General features: G+C 26.0%; 1 protein-coding gene across 1 annotated transcript in view; it reads left to right on the top strand.

Annotated features, from left to right (window-relative positions):
* Positions 1-5,062: 5,062 nt before the first annotated feature.
* The window catches only part of LOC113554154 (AT-rich binding protein-like), a 61,987-nt gene continuing 57,612 nt past the window's right edge, over positions 5,063-9,437 (top strand). Inside the window, exon 1 of the mRNA XM_026957869.1 lies at positions 5,063-5,442. The gene's annotated coding sequence lies outside the window, so the exon portion shown is untranslated. The remainder of the gene's footprint in view (positions 5,443-9,437) is intronic.

Below are 9,437 nucleotides of genomic sequence, written 5' to 3'. Positions count from 1 at the left end.
CAGATACGCCGCGCCGCAGATACTAGGAAATAAATTGTTAAATTAAGTTATGTCTTTGCTGACTACATATAATTATACGTCTCGTTTATACTATAATTATGAACTTTACGTATATTTCAGAATAATGCAACTCAAATAAATGTTAGGTTTTTAAACTAAAAATGTACTATATTATAGTGTTTAAAATAAATATCAATGAATTCGATGTCATTTATAGTTATTGTATGGGAAAAAATTACTAAAACCATTTTTTAAATCGAAAAATGCCGACCTCAATCTAAAAAACTCTTTTTACTACTTATTATTAATCATGGGCGCAATTCATAAATACCCATAATAATGTTGGCGGAGTTTATGTTTATTTTCATAGGTTAAAAATTAGTGCCGATAGAATTTATAGGATTTTTGGTTAAAAGAATTGTACTGACGAAGCATAAATATAAACATAGTCAGTGAAATTTACAACCACCCGTTACGAGGAATTTTGAACCTTCTTACCTACTCCAAAATGTTTGAATCGCACTCGTGATTAAAGAAGATAAAATATATAGCAATGAAAAAAATGTAGCAGGGGGACGCGCATCTCATGTTGCCAGCACTGTGTACACGAAACCCAGGGACCGAGTCCACCAATCAGAGAGAGGTCCACCGACCCCAATGAAGCCGGTTCTACCATACACGATATTATTATTGATATCATAAATCAGTCTACCATCATCTACTGAATGTACCGACACTGTTTTGTTGGACACGCGGCTGTAGGACGTATTCGGGTTTTGAACAGTAGGTGGATTTTATTTTACGCCATTTTTCAATCCACTTCAGTAATCATATACTGAGAAACTAGTACAGAGTAGGTACGTATATCGTTCGGTTTTATTACTACCTTATACCTTATAAGTAATAATTTTATTATAATTTACAAATAATAAAAATGTCCAACATTATATTTTTGTTCATTGAAAGGTACCTATAATGACACGAAATTAAATACTTTTTTTTATTTATATACCTGTTTGTTATTTAAATTAAAAAAAACAAACAATACAATTTTTGTACAATAATTCTTCTTTTATATATATATTATTCAATGAATTACATAATTAGATAGACATAATAGAATAATAAGATAATTTAAAAATTGTTTTAATTTAGCAAAATGTATTTAGATTATGAGTTGTTTTTTTAAGTCAAAGTTCTGATGATACCGATGCTGAAGATTATGATGATGATTTAGGAGGTAACAAGACATCTGTGGCTTTAGTCTGCGGTTTTTAGTTCTTTTCCCAATTTTGAAGTGAAGGGTTCCTTTAATTGTGTTAAGTTTCGAATGAAATTTTTTGAATTATTCATTGGTCCATGTGGTTATAGGTATGGTATTCCAGTGGAGTTGTGTGTTTCGCATGTACCATGGGGTTTTAAGAGCTATTCTAAGAAATTTTTTTTGTATTGTTTGTAATTTTGTAAGTTTTGTTTGGGATGCGGCTGCCCATATTGGGCATGCATATGTTATTAATGGTCTTATTATTATTGTGTATTATGGCGTAATTATTATTATTTAAATAGTATTAGCCATCCATGAATTAATTATCGATTGTACAACGGTATGTAAATAATAACGGTAATATTTTTATTTGTTACCTCTAGAGTCAAGGCGTTTCGACGATCAGCTCGTGTCAAATTATATTGATTGCCTCAAATATTCAAATAATGTGCGGTAACAGCAGTACCGTTGGTAAAAATAATAACTCTGTATACAAGTTCCTTAAAAATTTGACAGGTAAATTATAAAAAAAATATCATTTATGTTAATTTTTTTCCTTTTTATCATTTTTTTATTTTATTATAGAAAGCACAACGATGCCTGCAGAATGTCCGCCAAATATTTTTTTTAAGCAGTTTGTGTGCCGTATTTGCCATAAAAGTATAATCGAGGTTAGAGTTTTTTTTATTTGTTTACGAATATCCATATGAAAAAAACTTCTATAAATGTATATGTTTCATAATACAGGTACGCACGGAAGAATGTGATCACAATACTTGTCATCGATGTAAACCGAAATACTGCTCCAAGGAGTGCAGATCTTCACTTATTGAAACAATAACAGATTGCTCGATTTTGCAGGAAAAAATTATGGAGGGATATACACTGTGTGGAATGTTTATCCATGATGGTGAAATTTTAGAATTTTAAAAGTAAATTATTACATATTATGTAATATTATATAGTTTGTTTTGAAGTTTGAATTGAAATTTAAGCAATTATGTGAGCTTAAATATTACAGAAGCGCCAGAGGATTGTATTAAAATAATTGATAATAATTATATAATTTTAATAATTTATATTATGCAACGTCCTTAGAGCCACAGGGTTCCTTCAGAAAGAATCCTTAAATTTAATAACTTCAAAAACCATTATTGTTAATTACAGAAAAGTAAAATAATTGTAGACTGTAGTAATAAAACAGTACTAATTTTTTTTTATTGTTGTACTTCTATTATTATAATATAAAAATGTATTTTTGTGATGTACAGTTTTATTTAAAATAATTTGTATCATCTTAAACATTAAATGCTTGTATTAGATATCAGCTTAAATGTATATAATATAATTCGTATTTACATTATATTTTACAATTGCAAGTAGGATGCTTATATTTAGTATTTCTAAATAAGTAATCTTATTACTAATTACATCTCATACAACTTGCAAGATTTAATATTAATAAATTCGTGAAATACTGTTGTTGCATACTTTGCCTTATCCAATTTTTTAGACAGCACATTGACCAAAAGCTTCTCATACATATATAGTAGACCCTCCACAAATTGTTAGAGTAGCTTGTAATAATTCTTATATACTTCAATCTTTTAAATAAAACTATCTTGTAAAAATAACACTGTATGTACTGAAAATAAACTAATAACTTATTTTAAAGTTACTTTTAGTTTTAACATTTGTGGAGAGAAGTCCTGAATAGAGATAAGTTTGCTAAAGCATCCCCGAGCGCCAACCCCCCTTAATTGCACTTATTTCTATGGTCTTCATATGACTTAATAATATCGTATTGAATATTTCTGTTAATACTCATTATTTTATTTTATTTTATTTTTACAGTCTGCTAAAATAAATGAAAACATAGAAGAAAATGCTGTTAAATACGTGATCAATGATTTTCTTGAAAAACATTACTTTACATGATACATTCACATGGTTCTAAGTACAAAGTATATAAATAATAATATAAAATATAGTTTGTATTGTATATCTGTTTGTTTTATTAATTATGTACCTATAATTATTTTTGAATAATAAATAATTGTACACCAACTCATTTTTATATTAGTTTACTAATTGCAAATAACTTTTATTATTAATTTTTTTTGTTTGAATAATAAATAATTAATTAATTGTATACTACTTACTTTATACAAAATTAAAATCACACCTGTCGATTTCCGAACTGTTTCGGAATGTAATATAGCTAATCGCAACACATCATCTAATGATGATCATCAAATTAATTACCTTAAACACATCAAAAGTCATTAGATTTTTTTTGGTATTAACAAATATTAAAGTCAGTAAATAGGTACTTTAGCTGTGCTGCAGTTAATAATATCATCCACATGGACTCATACTTATAGATATGTTTATTATAATATTAACCATAATTATTTGAGTTTAGTAATATTATAGAGTCCGGATTTGTATGTAATATATTCAGTTTGATTGGGTGGAAATCGAAGTTTATTTAGTAGAGAATACATAGAAAAAAGGTACCTATTATATAGAAACATTAATTCATAATAACATATATTAAGGGTAACGGCACATTTGAAAAAATTGCTATATTTAAAAATCACGTAATTTGTTTATATTTATTATTTCAGTGTATATTTGTAGTAGTGTGTACTTCTATAAAATAAAATATTGTAAGTCAAAGGATAAAAACTGTTTGAGTATAAATTTATAATATTTATTTATTATTTTATTTTTTTACAACCGAAAAAACAGTCCCTGTCTTTAATTTTAGATTCTGAGCAGAACGTTAAATGTATTGATTTTATAATAATGTGTTTTTTTGTCTGATATCATATTTTGGGATTTTTTAAAATGGGGGTGATTTCTGATAGGAAATTATAACTATAGATGGTATATATTTTTTTTTTTTTGAAGAGGGTTCAAAATTTCAAATGTAAAAAATTCCCAATACTTTCTTTAATAACAAATTTTAATATTATTAAAATAATTTCTTTGTAAGCATAGTTACACCCAAAAGCTTATTTTTAATATTTCAATTTTTAAGTAGGTTTAATTGTCATTTTTACATTTAAATTTGAATATAGTAGACCAACTTACTCTTATAATAAAACAATATACATTACATTACATTTACATTTTTCCCTCAAAGTTATCCCTGATTGTGCCTGATCAGCATATTAATATTTTTTTTAACACAATCGATTCGATATATAATTAATAAGATCAGACTTTGAGATCTATGTTGCAACTATGTATGTAGGTATTTATCGGTGGGAGTTTAAGCAGTATATTTTATAGGTGGCCCAGTTAAAGTATTAATTTCTAAATAATATGCAGATTGCTGTAGGTGTCGAAAACACAGTTGGACTAGGTAAGTAAATATGTAAGTCTTTGGCTGTATATTAAATAATAACAATGATATATTTTATTTAAAATCAAACCAGTTAACTTATTGACCCTAACTATGTGGTACTTGGCACCGACACCTCACCAGTATTCCTCGTTATAGTTGTGGAATTGTTTATAGAATATTCCACAGCGTTAAACGATGCGCTCTTTGTACTTGCAAAAAAGATACATAGTATACCGTTAAATTCCGATAAAAATAACTTTGGACAGTGATTGAAAAACCACCCTTTTTAAATTCGGCGTTAGAGGGCGGTTGCTATATCGTAATGATAATATTAAGTATTAGTATAATGTTATACCATCGTATTCGCGCGCTTCGGCGCGGAGACTCGCGTGGTAGCGGCGATCCGACGAAAACGTTTGGGCAGCGGCATTCGCGAATCGCGATTCGCGCCCGAACGGCCTGTAGTGTCGCGCTCGTCTCGATCGTCCGCTCATTACCGCCCGCCGCTGCTGCCGTCATTCGCCGCCACCGCGTTTTCGGCGTGATGACTCGCCGCCGTCACGTTTACCAAGGCCCCGAACGATCATTATAACAATTAACAATTTATTGCTATTATTTATAATATAATTTATTGTAAAATATTATCAAGACGTATACGTTTCTATTAACGTAATATAATTATTATATTATACAACAATATATAGTCGAGGTCTTCCGGGTCCGTCTCCTGCGATACCGTTCGGACACTCGTAAATAGATTTTATAATACATTTATATATATTGTGCCGTTGGCCGACGGTTTGTTTTTATTTTCACACAGTTCGTAAGTACATATTATATTATAGAATATATATTATTATATAAACATTATAATAATATTAAGGATGGGCCGAACTTCAATTTTCACGAACTCTAGCTTTGTTGTAGAACTCAAAATCATTTTTTACTCGATTTTTCGAACATTTTGAACCTCTGAATTTCAATCACACATAACGGTTATAAAATCATAAAAACTAGGTAATCCGACCTTTGAGAATTTTAAACAGATCGAAATTCATTGGAAATTTATACTCGAACTCGGACATTATTTTGAACAGTTCAAAAAAAATCTAGTTTTACGTTGATATTTATATAGTTATAATATATAATATATATTATACAGTAATATTTACATTATTTTAAAATATATATCTTTGGTTATAATTACGTACCCGTTTTGGAAAATTGATGAAGAGGTGACTGGTTAAGGCTTAGTTCCACCAACCCCTTCCAAAAAAAAAAAAATAAGTCATCAAAGCTCACGAAAAAAAATAATATTTATATTTTTATTACGTAAAAGTGGTATTTAACAATATTTTAACAGAAAACAAAAATATGAAAAATTTGTTCATCGTTATTATAGCTCATCCTACTATCATAAAATAATATTACGTCATAAAACAATAATTCAACTGCAATATTATATATTATATTATATTTATGATCATGTGTGAATGCAGTGTGTATTGAGTGCACATATAACGCATAACTGGGCGATTTCCATTTTATTAATTATACCTATTCGTTTTCTGAACCATCATGCGCGACAAATTAGAGATTTATTTTTTATTTGCATGCGATTTCATTTAAAACGACTTGATTATAAAATATATAAATATAATAATAATAATTTATAGGTACAACATAATAATATTAAAATAAATATCTATAAATATATCGTGGAACGAGTCGTTATGATCCGCTATAAAATGTATTCTTTATATATATATATATAATATATTTTTCAACAGTACAATATAGATACCTTGTACTTAATTTCTATTAAAAATCCCTGTATTCTAGAAGTGTGCACATTTTTAAACGTTTACGTGAAAAAAAATAAATTGAATAAGAATTTTAATGCTTATTTAATTCACCATTGTAAAAAAAATAGGATAAAGTGAGATACAATAATTTTCGGTGTGCATTTAAAACGCGACATTTGCTTAAAATAGGTACAAAAATGTTTTAATACATATAATTAAATGTGTTTTTATCAATGATTATGATAAATTGTTCAAAGTTCAACACCTAAATATTGTTTTTTATTATTCTAAAACAATGTTTTTGTAATTTTAAGAACGTAAGACACTGATATTTTCACGACAAATGTTATATGTAATTCGAAGTAACTTCATTACTTCTATAATAATCATTATAAAAATACATTTCACGTACCTATGCAATAAAATATAGATACGTTTTAATTATTTATACTATTAAGCTTAATTTATTATATCTATCTCGAATAACAACCATTGTTTTTACGATTTCATATTCTTCAATATTTCTACATAGATATACATTGTTACTGTTTGTTTTTTGTCGTCAGTTGTCAAGTAAACAAACGTTCAACAGTATACATATAAGAAGCGTATTATTCAAATTATAATTTTTAGTTTAAATATAAAAAAGTTGGTTTACAGTAGTTGTAGCCAGGGCCCAGGGAACACCTCACAAAATTGAATGGAGATGTTTGTATTCTGCTCTTCGTATAACTGTAAATAAACTTTTTAAAATGTTGATTGGTATTAATTTTTATCAAATAATTAATTACAATTCACAATCTATTAATAAAATGGCAACAATTTGATTTTTTTTTTACATTATTAAGATTTTGTTAGTGTATTTAATTGGCAGGAAAAATATATATACTAAATAAAAAAAAAAGATGAAAAATGGTATGAGGTCATTGAAATATTAATAATTAGCATAATTAACTAGTGATTGATTATTTCATTAAAAATATGTTTAATAATTATTTTATTTAAATAGGTACAAAATAATTAACATCGCTTGACAATGTCGATGAATGTCGAGAATATCCTCCACTACCCCGTAAATTTATTTGTTAAAATGTATTAATAAATTGTAGTGCAAAACACTTCTTAAAGGAAAAATAAACATAAAAACGTCAAAAAAATAAAAATACAATGGATGAGTTTACTTTAAAAAATTTGTGTTAATTTATTGTCTGATCCGTATAAAAAAGAGTAGTTATATTTTTTCTCTAATTCTCTTGATTATTATGGCCATCGCAGTTTATTACTATATTCAAAAATAATTTTAAAATGTCTTATTTACTTTATTTTTTGGTCTGAAGATACTTTCTCAAGTCGTTGAATTTATAATCGAGTCGTATGTTCAAATCGAGCAAAATATTGTAAGAATTGCTGTTGCCTGTTTTACATAATACTTGTCCACACGAATAATTTAATTTATTAGTATAGCTTTAATTTACTAATATTACTTTCTTATTTAATATCTACATCTTTGCACTTTTGTACAACATTGTTTATTTACTATTATCATAATATTCTTTTGTTCTATTTTTTCTCAATACCGTACAAAAATATTTTAATTCATAAAACATCACTTACAACGATAATATTTTTTTATATAGAAAAAAATTAAAATAAATAAACTGTATTTTATTATACTTCTTATATTTATATAAATACTTGAGTATCTTATATATTTTTAATTCTTTAATAAATCGGTTTCTATAGTAAAATTAATTTATACTAACCGTTATTACGTCCTATTATATTATGATAATATAGGTATTATGTGTAACTTGTAATTTTTAATTTTTTTTTCTCAATTTGAATATAAATCAGGCTGTTGATTTATTTTGTCAAAGTTAGATAATATGAATAATATGATGGTTAAAACGTATTACAATTATTATTATTATTACAATTTTATAGAAGTATATAATAATATGTATAACTAAAATACAAGGTTTGTCAGTTGTAATAATCTACTAAAATATTTATATTACTATAAAATTATTATTATATTTATATATATTATATACCTATAGTACTAATTAAGTACTTATACTTTATATTGTAGCTTTTATAATTGTCAATTATTTATATGTATTTACCAGTTTACTACTCTTTAAATTGCAATTTGTTCAAAATATTACCATTTATTTCTTTTATAATTAATTTTAAAAAGTTTGAATTTAAAAATTAATATTTAACTTGATTTTATATTCGAGTATAACTAGTATAATTGTATAAGTATTGAATTGCAAATTTAATTCACTAAAAAGTCGTTAAATATATATGCACTTAGCATTAAAAACTGACAAAATACAACCAACAATTTTCAAAATATTTTGTAATAAATAAATGACTTTGAAGTTATTCAAAATACAAAAAATATTTTCTTGAAAATAAAAATATATTTTAAAAAACAATCAGGAGTACGTTCGATATTCGTATTCATAATGTTAGAATTATGCTATTTAAAGTATTTTTTCATATTTAAAATATATTGTAATATTGTTTTTCAACGTCATGTGTTATTGACAATAAAAATAATATAAAATATAGTTTCCAGTTTCGAACAAGTAAAATATTTTTTTACTTTTATTAAAATTACCAACAGACATAAGTGTGTTTGCAAGATAGAGTGAGTAGTTATTGAATTGTTTCACAACGAGTGTTTCTTTTTGTTTTAGATGCTTTAAAAGTTATAACTAGCATACTCAATAGTGTAGGTAAATCTAGTACTATCTTTAGTCCTATTGATAAATTTATTTTAGTAATAAGTACTGATATCAACAAATGTCAGGTATTTTCATAAAATTATGTAAACTTAAATACTTAGATAGTCAGATGACATGCTTAAACCTTACATAATTGTGTTTGCCATTCCTTATCTGTAAAAAAATAACGAATTTAAGATTTCTAAAAATAATTATTTATTTAGGGATTTATTTTCATGATTATTTAAATTTGTTTCCATCCCATCCATATTTATGTT

This window comes from Rhopalosiphum maidis, chromosome 2 (assembly GCF_003676215.2).
Source record: "Rhopalosiphum maidis isolate BTI-1 chromosome 2, ASM367621v3, whole genome shotgun sequence".
Classification (NCBI taxonomy): Eukaryota; Metazoa; Arthropoda; class Insecta; order Hemiptera; family Aphididae; genus Rhopalosiphum; species Rhopalosiphum maidis.
This window is presented reverse-complemented; position numbering and strand designations above follow the sequence as displayed.